The sequence below is a fragment of the Camelus bactrianus genome, chromosome 6 (assembly GCF_048773025.1).
Source record: "Camelus bactrianus isolate YW-2024 breed Bactrian camel chromosome 6, ASM4877302v1, whole genome shotgun sequence".
In the NCBI taxonomy this organism is placed as follows: Eukaryota; Metazoa; Chordata; class Mammalia; order Artiodactyla; family Camelidae; genus Camelus; species Camelus bactrianus.
Genome location: NC_133544.1, coordinates 18054388 through 18070601, shown reverse-complemented (window position 1 = coordinate 18070601; position 16214 = coordinate 18054388). Strand labels below are relative to the sequence as shown.

The following is a 16214-nucleotide window of genomic DNA, read 5'->3' as shown; positions in this document are numbered from 1 at the left end:
AGCTTGCAAAATATCCCTCTATGAAATTATGAGTGAATACTTGTCAGACTTTAGTCTGTGTCTTTTCCTAGATAATATTTTTTAAAAAGTAATCTTCCATATGTAAGAATTTGGCTCTGAAAGAAAGTTTATTCTCTATTCACCATTTGCTCACCTACCAGAAAGGCATGCCTTTCTCCATTAAGAAAAAAACTCAGCCACACAAATTAAGTGCAGCCCACTTGCCAGTTCCAAAGGTATAAGTGTGGGCTATGAGCAGGGCAGGAAGGAACCGTGGAAAATAAAAGGACTCTGGAGGCTCACGCCCAAAGAAGTTTTCAGTCACACTTTAAAATTAAGTGTCTCAAATCAGGATTTAATTTACAGTTTAAGATTTAATAACACAGTCATTGCATGTTAATTAAACAGCAATGGATCATTTACCAACGTGTTTAATGAGGTGTAACAACTATTGCATATAAAACATACCGACATTATTATTACATTGCCATTAAACTTCAATAAATCTGTTTGAATAATTATTGGTATTTAAGTACTATAAAGTCGCTAACATAACTAGGCATACCTATTTATATTCAATAAAACAGGAATTTTATTGTAGGAATAATTAAATTCCCAGGACCACATTCCTACCCTTGGATGACAAAGTTCCTATTGGCAACAGTGGGAGTCTCAGCTCCAGGAAAATGAAGAATTCAGGAGAGGAGAATTCAGCCCACACAGAAGGAACTATCCTCATCATTAGTTGCAGAGTCTCACCTTTCTTTAGGGACCAAGCTCACCTTTAATTTAATTAATACGTAGAATTGGAAGAGCATTCCCTCCGTTATTCTTTTGACTGGAGGATCATAAATCCCTACACCACCTCCCTTGTGCTCACACAGTGTAAATTGGAGAGCCCTGTCTAAGACGGTGACTCGCCCAAAGGTGCAGAAAAGCAGTAATTTTTATGTTGGGAGGCTTTGGTAAGCTAGCAAGGAGCAGAAGGCTCTGCTGACTGAAATAAACATGGGTCATGGCCCGTTTGGCCTGTGTGTTGCTAGGCTGCCCGTAAGATGAGGAAGGTGTGATGCCATCAAGAACTGATCTACTCTGAAGAATAAAGTGAAATGTGCTGTCAGATGCAATCTCAAAAGGCCTGTGGGTGAAGAGAGCAAAAGCGGGATTTAGCAAGACTGTGGGAATGTGGAGCTCCATGTGATGGGATAATCTATAGTCCCCATGACTTGAAAAATTCATATCCTTAATGTCTAATTTTTGGCTGATAGTTTATAAATGTAGCACCTTCCCCATTTATCCAGAATTTTTATTACATTTTGCCAGAAAGTTAGTAGATCTGTGTGGTATCTAGTTTGAAGGTGACATTTTATAGAAAGCAGATAGTATGTACTGGAGATAAAGGCAGGGTTAGGAATTCAGCTGAAGCTGGAAATTGGAACTAAATGCTTTAAGGGTACGTATGCATGGACACCCAAAGAGCACCATCAATGGTGGTTTGGGTGCCCCTGCCCTTTCATGTAAATTTTAAGATGGCCTTGTGAAGCCTGAAGATTTGTGGAACCCTGGCAGCTGACACTTGATATACAAATAGGCAACACACATATTTGTCATTTCAGTAGAGATCAACAAGGGTAAGATACAAATTGTCATCAAGTTGGAGAAGTATGTATTACACAAATAAAATGATAGAGAGGGGGGAAAAAATGGTCAGAGTCAGTAAAGACTAGTGGTTGCCAGTGGTTACAGGGGAGGTTGAGCTGAATAAATGGAGCACAGAGGATTGTTAGGGCAGTGGAACTGCTCTGTGTGATCCTATCATGGTGGATGCATGTCATTATACATCTGTCCAAACCCATAGAATGTACATCACCAGGAACGACTCCTAATGTAAACTGTGGACCTCGAGTGATAGTGATGTGTCAGTGTAGGTTCACCAATTGTAATAAATGTACCACTCTTGCTAGGGCATGTTGATAACGTGGGAGGCTATGCATATGTGGGGGAGGTGGGAAATGGGACGTATCTGTACTCGTCACTCAGTTTTGCTGTGAACCTAAAACTGCTCTAAAAAATGTGGTCTATTTACATAAAAAGATCAGTGTCTACTGAAGTGCTAATTATGTGCAGCAAAAGTTTCATGGAGAGGAAATTTGAAAAGTGGGAATATCAGTGAAGAATGGAGAGGCTTTATAGAGTAGAGAGTTGAATTATGCCATAAAGAGCAGAAATTGAGTAAGGAGAGGTGAATAGACCTAGACCAAGGACTTCAAGACAGAAAAAGAGAGAAAATGTAAGATGGTGTGTGAAAACATGTCTTAGCGTAGTATAAATCACACCAGTTAGAAAATGTGATTGTTTTGTAAACAGATAAAAATTCCAAGTGTTTTTATTAGGGTAGATACAATGGGGTCATGATTAAATGTCTTGTCATTGAGCAAACTGGGTTTAGATTTGCTCCCAAAAGGAACACCAGGCAACTGATGAGTTCTGAGACAAGTAATGCCATGTCAACAAATGACCTCCTGTCTCTCTCATTGTTCTTTTTCAAAGGGTGGGTAATAATTCATGAAGACTCCAACAGTAATTTGAGTAAATTATTATATCATCTTCACTTCCTTGTTATGGCTCATTAGTTTCTGCAAACAGATCAGTATACGACTTACCTCCAATTTGCTTATGCGGATTCCTTCTCACAGAATGCCCTTGCTACTTTGCAAACTTTGTGATAACCTACTCATCATTCAGAAGCAGCTGTGTGTGGCCTTCTTCAGGAAACCTTTGATGATTCAGGGGTCCTGTGTAGACTCGTTAGACTGGGGAGCTGCCTCTCCTTTAAGTTTCCTATAAACCTGCACTAACTGTTCCCATGGCGCCTGCAAATGTGGTTACATGCCACGATTTATAGTCTTCTTCCGGTTCGGCCGAAGACTTTGATAACAGATACATTTTACTCATCTGCTATTATATTTTTATTTAAGTTTTCCCAGCTTTATTGAGATATAATTGACTTAAGACTGTGTAAGGGTTTTTTTGTTTTGTTTTGTTTTGTTTTGGGGGGGCGGTAATTCGGTGTATGTATTTATTTATTTATTTAATGGAGGTGCTGGGGATTGAACCCAGGACCTTATGCATGCTGAGCCCAAGCTCTACCAGTGAGCTATACCCTCCCCCTGGATTGTGTAAGTTTAAGGTATGCAAGGTGTTGATTTGATATGCTTACATTTTGCAAAATGATGACTACCACTATGTTAGTAATGCATCATGCCCACACAAGTACCTTTTTTTGTGATTAGAACATTTAAGGTCTATTCTCTTAGCAACGTTTAAGTATATAATACATACTATTAACTATAGTCACCATGCTTTACATTAGATCTCGGGACTTTTATAACTAGAAGTCTGTACTCTTTCACCAACCTCTCCCCTTCTTCCTGACCTCCAGCCTTTGGTGAGCACCGTTCTACTCACTGTTTCTATCAGTTTGCCTTTTTTAGATTCCATCTATGCATGATATAGTGTGATATTTGTCTTTCTGTGTCTGACTTGTTTCACTTAGCATAATGCCCTCAAGGTCCATTCATATTGTTGTAAATGACAAGACGTCCTTCTTTCTCATGGCTCAATAATATTTTGTGTATATGTAAATAATATCATATACATCCACACTAAATTTCCATTACACACACACACACACAGATATATATATATATATATATATATCTCACATATCCTTTATCCATTCCTCTATTAATGGACCCTTATGTTGTTTCCATATCTTGGCTATTGTGAATAATGCTGCAGTGAACATGGGAGTGCAGGTATCACCTCACACATTTTAGGATGACTGCCATCAAATGACAAGAGATATGACAAGTGTTGGCAAGGATGTAGAGACAAGGGAACTCTTTTGCACTGTTAGAGGGAATATAAATTGGTATAGTCACTGTGGAAAACAGTCTGGAGGCTCCTCAAAATATTAATAGTAGAACTCCCATATGATCCAGCAGTCTCACTTCTGGGTATATAACCAAAAGAAGTGAAAACAGTATTTATTAATATATTTTTCATCTTTTAATCTTTTTAATTAGACCTTTAGATGCATGGGTGTTGGTCAATCATAATCTTGACATCCTTTCCTCATCTGGTTCACCTTCCAGTTCTGAGTCTTAACAGAGGGCTGGAATATAAACCACAGAGGGTGTATTCCATGAGTTTAAGCTCTCTGGGCGAATGCATACCCTGTCAAGCAGAATTTCAAGATAACCTCCATGACCTTTGCTCCCTGGTGTTACTCCCATATTGATTTTGATTTTTATGCCAAGGGGAATTATTCTAGTGGACCTAATCTAGTCACATGAGTCTGTTACCAGTGGAGCTTTCTTCCACTGATGGCAAAAGAGGAAGCCAGAGAGATTTCAAGAGTGAGATGGACTCAGACACTCTGCTTCTGGTTTGAAGATGGAGAAAGTCTCATGGAAAGGAATATGGGTCGGTCTCTGGGAGAAGAGAGTGGTCCACAGCCAGCAGCCCACAGTGCATTGGGGATCTCGACTTATAGCTACAGGGAAATAGATTCTCTCAAAACTCTGAATGAGCTTGAAAGTGAATTCTTCTCCGGAGCCTTTCAATCAGATCCTGGTCTAGAGGGTGTCTCAATTTGGCTGTGTAAGGAGCTGATCAGAGACCCCAGCCAATCCCACACAGTATCTGACTTACCGAACTGCGAGAGAATGCGTGAGTGTTGTTTTGAAGCTTCTATGTCTGTGGTAATTTGTTACACAGCAATAGAAAATGAACATGCACAAAAAACCACTTTTTCCTTTTCCTTTTACAACAATGCCACAAGTAATGTACTATGGGCACACTATTAATAAATTGATATAAATAAATAAGACAGCTATTATTATGGCCTATGAAGAACTGAGTTTTCCATGATTGCAGGAATTAACTTCTGATTTATGGGAAGTGTCGGATTTTAAAAGGTAGTTGTATTCTTGCTTCAAGAATGGTATTAGCAGAGAGTGATTTTATCCTGGTTCAGGCTGGACTACATCTATCCTTCTGAGATAGGAGATCCTTCTTTCTTAACAGGGAATAAAATTTTTAGCACTGACATGTGCCTGACTGGAGGAACAAATAAAGACAGAGGATCTTATGTGGCAGATATCAGAAGTCAGATCAGGTGTACATTATCAAAAATCAGGGCACCAAACTATGAAAGTAACAGGCACAGGCTGGCAGAAATTAGGTGGTCAAAGCTTAAGAGTTTATAGGAACTAAAATGAAGGATGTTAAAGGAGAACATTTCCTATCCTCCAGAAAGTTTAACAAAAATCTTTGATCCATCTTTCCCAGACGTCCCCAAAAGGCAAGCATTGAGCTTGCATTAAACTCAAAGTTTTCTTTAAGCCTAGTTAGGCAAGGAATTGAAAAAGGAGCTGCTAAGAGTTTGGGGTTTCAGGAATCATAGCGGTGTCTATCATAAGTGAATAGAGAAGAAAAAAAACAGAGAAATGGTAAAGATGGGATTTATGACAGGAGAGAAGTATGACAAAGATGGATATTCAGATTGTACAGAGTAAATTCCTTATCTAGTTTGAAGAGACATGGACCACCATCCACAGAGGGTGAGATGCATAGAGCCATCAAACATCCGAAGTACTGGAAGTACTGTTTGGGGAAGCTACTCTGTCTACCTCAGACAGGTCAGCCAGAGATATTTTTGGATAATATAGAGCCTTGAAATGAAATCAAACTTCAGAGGAGGGAAATACTCCTTTGGTCACAAAATGCCTGTATTGTTTTTTCACACATACCTGGTGGGGGCGGGAGAGAAGAGGAGGGCGGGGAGGAGGAGAAGGAGAGAAACAGGGGGAGGGAGAGGGAAAGAGAAACAAACCATGCTAATTAGAGCAGTAGTAGACTTTCATCGTGTGAGAAGTTTGTTTTCTTTGGAAGAAAATGAATACTTGCTGCATAGAGGTGTTAACACAGGAGGAAAAGAGCCTTGGTTATGGTTCGTGAATAAAATGAACTGCATTTTGAGCTGTCATTCCCTATTTCACAGGACTGGAATCCAAACCGATGTGTAGCCCCTTGGCTTAGACAAAGCCCTATTAACATCAGGCTAAAGCAAAGACAGCTAAACGTAAAAACTATACAAAGTACAAGGATGTAAAAACCCCTTTCTTATGAGGGGGTGAACTGCCGTTTCATGAAGGAGGAGGATGAGGACATCAAATCAGAGAGCGGGTGGGAGCATTGCTTTACAGAAGAATTATGAGAGAATTCAAATGTCATTAGGATTGTGGCTCATATATGCTCTGAAGAGTTACTCTGCTCTAAACACATTTGGTGGCAGGTAGCATTTACAAAGAGAAAGCTGAGCAACTAAAACCAGGCTCAAAAAGATTTCTACTTCCCAGGACAAAAACAAAACAAAACAAAACAAACAAAAAAACAAAAAAACAAAACAAAGAGATGAATAGAGCTGCAGGGAGTGGCAGCTAGGAGTCCAGCTCCTGAGGAGTAACAGGAATGAAAATTGCTAAAAGGAGGTGGAGACTAGCCGCCATTAAGCTATAGAGGAACTCTGGGGGAATTAGAAAAAGTTCTCCCCGTAGGTGTAAGTTTGGTTGGAGGATGGGGGTTGGTAGTCTTTTACGAGGTGAAAAAAATTATTTTCTCTAGGTAGCTACAGGGCTTGAAGGTTTTGTTCCATTCCCCAAATGTATGACCATTAAAGGTGTTCATGGTGGCCTGGCTGGGGGAAAAATGCACTGTAACACCTGTCTTGGGGTTCAGGTTTATGTGGGGACACAGGATTAAAGAGGAGAAGAACAGAGACACAACTTGTTAATCAGGACCTGAGCAAAGCTGCCTGCTGCCTCTGGACTGGCCCGTCCCCATGTCCAATGTCCGCTTGAGGGCAGGAACCACAACCTGTTATTATGACAGTTCTACACGGAGGACCCAGGGGCAGGGCTCAGACAACCACCAATGTCCTAGTCAAGGAGCAGTAAGCCAGAGGAAGACAGATAATCGACAATGGAACTAATAAGCCTTCTATAAAATATGTTGGCAAATTTAATAAATTACTGACTTAAAAAAAGAAAAGAAAGACTATTATGTGTGGCTTAAAATAAAGGTGAATTTCAACATCAAGCCAAAAGGCCACAACTGTGGAGGAGGAGTGACCAACAGTTAATGCTGGCTAAGTTCCTAGTGGGTTGAAAATTTAACGTCAGCCAGTAGAAAAGTTGGAAATGTAGTTTGAAGTTTCTCTACAAGCAGAGTTAAAGGAAGGGGGAAAATAGAAAACCTTGTGAATTCAGGCATTGACCAAGTGAAGGATGGAAATGATGGGAAGATAGTGAATCATAAGGATTGTTATTTCAGTCAGATTCATGAGTGTTTTGCTGTGCTAAAATGTGACCTCCAAACCCAGGTAGCTTGGGACTTTAAAGGTGGGTTTTTTTCTCCCATTATATGTCTGCCATGGGCTGAGCTTGGATTGTCTCCATGTAATCTTCACTCTGGGACTCAGAGTGATGGAAGAGCTTCTATCTTCTATCGAGTCTTGCGACAGGGAAAGAAGAGATCGTGGCCAATCACACTGTGGTCCACAGTGCTTCTGCTCAGAGATCATGGCTGTTACTTTCACTCAGATTTCACTGGGGAAACCAAGGCACTCGGTGAGACTGATGCTAGTGGAACTAGAGAGTATAATCTCGAAGGAAGATGCACCAAGGGGAGGAACACTGCAAGAAGAGGTAGCAGTGATTTAAAAATTGTTATACTGGTCAAGAGAAAACACACAATATTACAATGTAAATGAGTCAAAGTATAGCAACAAGCACAATAAAAGTAACCAGATGAAAATCTAGTCAAAAATAGGATTTTAAAATCTTGTTAAAAATCATGGAACTATAGCCACTTAAAAAAAAATCCTAAGACAAAAGGAGGCAGAAAGTCTAATCAAATAACACATATCAAGAAATTACCAAATGAAAGCTGCTGTAGTAGAAGTAATAACAGATAAAAAATAATTTATCAGTAAATTTTAATAGAAATAAAGTCACTAAAGAAAATACTTATGAAGAATACATAAAAATCACCAACTTCTTAAAATAGCACCCAAAGTAATAAAATACCTAGGAATAAATCTAACCAAGGAGGTGAAAGAATTATACACAGAAAACTTAAACCATTGATGATGGAAATTAAAGAAGACTTTAAAAAATGGAAAGATACCCCATGCTCTTGGATTGGAGGAATCAATATTGTTAAAATGGTCACACTTCCCAAGGCAATCTACAGATTTAATGCAATCCCTATCCAATTACCCAGGACATATTTCACAGAACTAGAAAAAATCATAATAAAATTCATATGGAACCATCAAAGACCTAGAATTGCCAAAGCATTACTGAAGAAAAAGAGAGAGGCTGGAGGAATAACTCTCCCAGACTTCAGACAATACTATAGAGCTACAGTCATCAAGACAGCATGGTATTGGTACAAAAATAGACATATAGACCAATGGAACAGAATAGAGAGCCCAGAAATGAACCCACAAACTTTTGGTCAACTCATCTTCAACAAAGGAGGCAAGAATATACAATGGAATAAAGACAGTCTTTTCAGCAAATGATGTTGGGAAAACTGGACAGCAGCATGTAAAGCAATGAAGCTACAACACTCCCTTATACCATACACAAAAATAAACTCAAAATGGATCAAAGACTTAAACATAAGACAAGATACAATAAACCTCCTAGAAGAAAATATAGGCAAAACATTATCTGACATACATCTCAAAAATGTTCTCCTAGAACAGTCTACTCAAGCAATAGAAATAAAAGCAAGAATAAACAAATGGGACCTAATGAAACTGACAAGCTTCTGCACAACAAAGGAAACCATAAGTAAAACAAAATGACAACCTACAGAATGGGGGAAAATTTTTGCAAATGAAACCGTCAAAGGTTTGATCTCCAGAATATATAAGCAGCTCATATGACTTAATAAGAAGCAACCAAACAACCCAACCCAAAAATGGGCAGAAGACCTAAACAAGCAATTCTCCAAGGAAGAAATACAAATGATCAAAAGGCACATGAAAAAATGCTCAATATCACTAATTATCAGAAAAAATGCAAATCAAAACTACAATGAGGTATGACCTCACACCAGTCAGAATGGCCATCATTCAAAAATCCACAAATGACAAATGCTGGAGATGCTGTGGAGAAAAGTGAACCCTCCTACACTGCTGGTGGGAATGCAGTTTGGTGCAGCCACTGTGAAAAACAGTATGGAGATTCCTCAAAAGACTAGGAATGGACTGTATGACCCAGGAATCCCGCTCCTTGGCATATATCCAGAAGGAACCCTACTTCAGGATGACACCTGCACCCCAATGTTTGTAGCAGCACTATTTACAATAGCCAAGACATGGAGACAGCCTAAATGTCCATCAACAGATGACTGGATAAAGAAGAGGTGGTATATTGATACAATGGAATACTATTCGGCCATAAAAACCGACAACATAATGCCATTTGCAGCAACATGGATTTTCCTGGAGAATGTCATTCTAAGTGAAGTAAGCCAGAAAGAGAAAGAAAAATACCATATGAGATCGCTCATGTGTGGAATCTAAAAAACAAACAAACAAACAAAGCATAAATACAAAACAGAAACACTCATAGACATAGAATAGAAATTTGTGGTTGCCAAGGGGGCAGAGGGTGGGAAGGGATAGATGGGATTTCAAAATTGTAGAATAGATAAACAAGATTATACTGTATAGCACAGGGACATATACACAAGCTCTTATGGTAGCTCACAGAGAAAAAAATGTGACAATGAATATATATATGTTCACGTATAACTGAAAAATTTTGCTTTACACTGGAATTTGACACAACATTGTAAAATGATTATAAATCAATAAAAAATGTTAAAAAAAAAAAAAACCCACCAACTTCTGCACCTAAAAGCAGAGCTTCAAAAATATAAGTTAAAAAAAAGTCAAAGCAGTAAATGGAAACCAACAGAATTTGCAAACGTAGATTTCAGTCTCTCTCAGAAGCTGATGATTGCACGAAAATTTGGTACAATAAGTAAAATTAAAAACATTTGCTTACATACATGTAGATAAATGTCTACATAGATTTAAATAACCCTCCACCTAACCAATTAGATTATTCAGTCAAAGATACATTGAAATTTATAAACACTGGCCCCAAACTAAACCAAAGTGAAAATCCAAGTAAATTTCAAAGAACATTATAACAATATAATATGATCTCGAACCTCAGTATGATTAAATTGAGGAACAAATGTTAAAAGTTTGTAAATCTATCTATAAATAAATATATAAATTAAATATATTAGAATTAATTGTAAATAACAATGGTTGCATAGCAAAAGAAAAAAAGATGAGTAAAGTGATCTTTGGGGCAAATGTTTGAAGAGAAGATTTACAGGAAAAGACAAAGTCTTAAAAAATGAGATCTCTTTTCACATGCATTCATTCGTCTAAGAGCCCTATAATTCCAGGTATTAGAGTCCTGGGGCAAGGGAGCCCTCGTCCGTGGATAATGGGACTGTAACTTAGCGTCACCCCCAACACCCCACAATCCGGATATAAAGCCGTGAGAACCTCTTACACAGTCACCCAGCCAGACGTCTGAAATAATTTTCTCTTCAGGATTATCCGAAATAATAAAAAAGTCACAAAGAAAACAGAATGCCTTCTAACTGAGGAATTTAGAAATATTATGAAATGCTCATGAAGTATTTATGCTAATCAGCAATTGAAATTAATGAACTAGAGCTACATGAACCGAGTGTAGAAAATTATGGAACCATGTGCAGTGAAAATACACACGTTGTGGAATAATAAGCACTACAGTGTGGGAACATCTATAAAAATGACTAAATTATGCAAGCAGGATTGTTGATTGTACATACGCATTCATGGATTAAAACACAACAAATTAATAGCAGTTACATTTTTCACGACTAGGGGAGGGGATGTGTTTAGGGAATTATACTGAGATGGCTACAACTATACACAGAAATTTTGTTTCCTATAAAGTTAAAGAAAATAAAAATATTTTAAGCAAATATAAGAACATATTAAGGTTATTAACCTGGTTGGAGGGCACATGGTGGGTTCTCATCTTAGTCTCTTGGATTTTCTGTAGGAGTAAAGTATCTCATGGTTAAGATGAAGAAAAATGACTAAAGGCATACTGGAAGATGAAGAGAAGGGTAAACTCGGAGGCCATGGCCCTGGTGCCCCTTATGCGTTCTGACCAAGTGATCATAACCGCCTGTCCTCTGTCCTCTGTCATGGCTGAATCAAACTTGAGTCACACTTCTCTCCTCCACACAGGCCCCCAGGTTTCTCTCTTTCCCCCAGTCTGAGAAAACACTAAAGTGCAGACATCTCTGAGCCCTTCACAGCTCATCATGAGAACTGGCAGCCCACAGCGAGAAACATCTTCTATCTGTCCACTCATCAACTCATTTGCCCTGTTTCTCCTTTAAATTCCTGCTAGCCCTGCTTACCCCTCCCTATAAAAGCTGTTTTCTTTTTGATTTTGAGATACTTGTGGATCCTGAGATTAGAGAGTTCCCTCTATTCCACTAGTCTTTGAATGAATTCTCTACTTATCTAAATCTGGCTTTGTTTTTATTTGACATTTTTAAGGGAACCAGGAAATTGGATGTGGTAGCAAGCCCTGGTACATGGACTTGGCCTTGCTTTAGGATGCTTACTACTTAAATGATCATTCAGGTTACTTTTATGGAAGCAAAGTGCAGTCATTTTTAAAAACCATGTGAATAGATTACAGACATGAAAAGCTATTTTTTTTCTTCATTGTTTCTTCCAAGATAAGACGACCATACATTCTGGTGTGTCTGGGACAGTTACACTACAATACTTGACACCTCTGGTGGATCAGTTAACCCTTGTTAATTAATTGTAACCACCTCTCACTCTTACTTTCAAAGGGGCCCTAGTTTTGATGACAAATTATGCAGTCAACTTAAAGGTATTTAGATGTTAGATCTTTAGATCTGAGCAGATTCTACAACCTACAAAATAATTTTCAAGGTAAAAAATTAAAAACAAAAGACCGGAAAAAAAAAACAAAGTCAAGCTTGCAGGGAGGGTATAGCTCAGTGGTAGAGTGTGTACTTAGCATGCTCGAGGTCTTGGGTTCAATTCCCAGTACCTCCATTAAAACAAACAAACAAACAAACAAACAGACAGACAGACAAACTACCCTCCCCCACATACAACAAACAAAACAAACAAACAAAAAAAAAGAGAAAAAAAAACAACTCAGGCTTATAGAGGACAAATTGGTGGTTGCCGGAGAGAGGTAGTGGTTGGGTAAAATGGATGAAGCGAGTCAAAAGGTACAAACTTCCAGTTATAAACTAAATAAGTCCTGGGGATGTAATACACAGCGTGGAGACTATAGTTAATAATACTGTATTGCATGTTTGAAAGTTGCTAAGGGAGTAGATCTTAAAAGTTCTGATCACAAGAGATGATGAGAAGAATTTTAACTACGTTGGTAATGGATGTTAACTAGACTTACTGTGGCAACCACCTTGCAATATATACGAATATCAAATCATTACATTGTACATCTGAAACTGATATAATGTTATACGTCAACTATACCACAATAAAGAATAAAAGTAAGTAAATATAAACAATGCAGAAGACAGCTCTAATGCAGTGCCTGCCTCCTCTCCTGTCTTCAGCTGTAGCTTGGAAATTCCCCAGGGGTAAAGGCTAGGGTGCTCTCTCTCACTTCCCCTCCCTTTTATTTCTGCTGTGTTGGAGTAAGAAAGAAGAGGGAAAACTGGCCAAGGTCAAGTACTAGTCAACGCTTTTGTCGTCTGCTTTTGGCTGTGGTTGTTTCTTTGGGTGAGACTTACCTGGCATGGAAGTCTAGTCCAGCTCCCTTGTCAGCCCCTAGGGTATGTTCTTCATGGATTCTCTGCTTGGACAGGACAGGACAGTGCCACCAAGACACAGTTTCTTGAAGTGAAAAATGCCTTCTAGTTAGAGATCTTTAAATGGCGGTTGAGGGGCAGGGGTAGCAGAACAGTTTAATCACCTCTGAATAATTCTTGAAGAGGTTTTCAAGTCCCCAGGTACCACTCTCTGTAGTTTGGAGGATACTGGAAACTTGTCTGCCTTCCTATTTCACTTCAGGGAAACAGGTGCTGTCCACCTGAACATCCTGATACCAGCCATGACTGGGTGTCAGACCGAGACAGAGAAGCTGGTTCAGGACCACCTGCTAGATCCTGCAGCCATCATGGTGTTGAGGTTTGCCTGGCACAGCCTCTGTGGGCGACCAGGTGGTGGAACTGACCGATCAACTGCTAGTCTAGCAAACAGGAGGCTCTGACTCTACTCCTGTCCCGATATGGAGGAATAGCCTCTCTTTCAGAAGAGGAAGAAGGGCCCATGCAGAGCTTAAAAATGTAAACTCAAAAATCTGTCTAGATGTTAATTAAAAGCAAGTTTTAGTTTACCTGTCTTTTTGGTTTTTTAAAAATGCTTTTATGACTCTTCACTAATGTAAATAGAAGAGAGCTGACTATTTCTTCAGTTTCTCAGATAAGCACACATCTGAATAAAATGAATAGTTATTTGGTTAGCTATTTGGACAGGAAATGCCCATTTGTTTTATTGGGTAAATGACTTGGGAGAATACATGGTAATCTTTACTATCCCACCAGCTAGCAAGAAAAAGTCACCCTTAACGTCTGGCGATCTCTGCTGTGTTTGGAGTCAGCTGTGGGAAAAATACATTGGGCAAAGGTAATGCGTTCCTTTTATCTCCGTGCAATGACTCTTCTTGGTGGGTTCTGATTCTTAAGGGCCAAAGAGACCTGACTGGAGGGTACTGGCATCTTACTTGGTAGTTTAACTTTCTTCCTAAAATTACAAAAAGAACAAAATAGTGCAATAAAAGCGTAGAGTTAATATCCCTAGATATATAGAAAGTGTGTGACTACCCCAGCTGATAAGTATGATTTTGATCCTGTTGATAATTTGTTTTTAAACTAGAATCTATTGACTAATCATGGTTTTAATACTCATCTTTAATCAAAATATATCAATTAATGATAATCAGTCATTTTAATAAATATATATATAACTATATATATATACATGTAGTTTTCAGGAAACTGACCATAAACATACCATGTAAGAACCTAAACACTGTGCAGAGATAGAGCATGCTTATTGTTTGCTAAAAGATTAAATCATCATCTTAAATTTCATTGCTCAATTATATATCCACTATAAAGAGTAATAATGTCAATGGGATTTTTCTGATCCTGGTAAAAATATGTATTTGAATAAATGAAAATATTTCTTAACATCAAGAGAGGTTTTGAAATATGTATGTTTTAATGCTATCCTACATTCTCCGACAGAAAATTTCATTCTATATTTTTCCATAATAAAAGTAATATTTAAATGAATCATAACCAATATTAAACATATACACTCATGCATTTATAGATTCATGTATACTGTATATGCAAATGAATACAGGAATAAACTCGAGTGCATTTAAAAGTGTACTTTTATAGGGGTGAGGGTAAGCTCAGTGGTAGAGTGCATGCCCCGCATGCACAAAGTCCTGGGTTCAATCCCCAGGACCTCCATTAAAAATAAATACATAAACTTCATTACCCCCCCAAAAAAAGAAAAAAAAATGTATTTTTATAGAAAATCTTAACACTGCTCCTTGAGTTTAAATGAAGGACCTTCTTTTGAGAATGGTGCGCTTTGTGGACTTTCAGGAAAAAATCATTCCCAACACTATACAACGCAATACTTAGGACAGTAACGATAACGGAGAACAGATGCAGAAATTCTGTGTGGAAGAAGCATGGGAGGGTGAGCATGTTCAGTCTTCTCATTTGTGTGATAAGTAGCTGTTTGAACTGTCTTTTTTGGACAGTGCTTTAGATTGTTGTAAAGTAAGGGCAGATGGAAGTAAGTGGCTGGATTTCTTCCATTTCCCCAACCACAGCATAGACCGTTGGAAGGCTAGTGCGCCCTGCATCTCCTCCGGACGCTGCAATCACCCAGGCGAAGATTAGTATTCAGCACCCGTTCCGCCGCGGCGGCGGCTGCAGTGCCTACACTTAGAAATGCCTGGGTTTATCCTCATTTATTAATTACTTGATCGATAAGCTCTGTACATGGTGACCATGATTATCGCAGAAGGTCACGGGAGTAAAGGAGAGTGAGGTCCCCGGGCGATGAGGCCCGGGCACACGTCCATTCATCTCAAGCGACATGACAAGGCGCTGTTTTTTATTTCTGCCTTGAATTTCAAATTAACAGTCAGCTGAAAAGACTCTGTTGAAGAATGAATCCGTAATAAAGGGATTTACTTCTCTTCCCTGCCCGTTGTTTCGTTGCTGCCATTGATATTGATTAATGGGATATGCATACCTTAAGGGAACCCTGCTGCTCTGAGTGTCTTCTCCCCGGTGTGTGTCAGGATCATGTTAATGCCTTGCATTTCTCAACACTCAGGAGCCAATCAAGTGTTTTAGAAACTGTGTGTTTTATGTAGAGGAAAGTCAAGAAAGCAGAGTGAAAAACAATGCATCTGTGTGTTCCCACTTGTGGAAAAATAATTCGAGGTGCACTGTTTTTCACTCTGCTGTCTGATTTTCTCTATATAGAACACAAACTGAAATGCTTGATTCTTTTTAAATGTTGACAAATGCAGGATAGATAGATAGATAGATAGATAGATAGATAGATAGATAGATAGATGGATTTGGATTATATTGCTTATATTCTAAAAGGTTACACAGGGATCATTCATTATCATCATTACTAGTTTGTGCTGTTTTATTTGGTTCATTTTTAGATAGCTTTTTGATGTATAATTTACATATACTAAAATGTATGAATTTCAGGGCACAATTTTATGAATGTTGTCAGTCTACCACAATTTGAGTGTGGGATCAAACCACCAAAATCATGACATAGAGCTAAACTATTCAATACAGTAGCAATCAGGTACATGTGGTGATTGAGCATTGGAAATACTAGTTTAACACAAAGAATAACATTGTAGATGTATTGGGTAACATAAAATATATGCTGTTATCAAAGTTAATAATACTTTTTT

General features: G+C 38.4%; 1 pseudogene; it reads right to left on the bottom strand.

The window, feature by feature from the left end:
* LOC105069690 (large ribosomal subunit protein eL20 pseudogene) overlaps positions 1–15366 on the bottom strand; it is a 30474-nt pseudogene extending 15108 nt beyond the window's left edge.
* Positions 15367–16214: the final 848 nt, after the last annotated feature.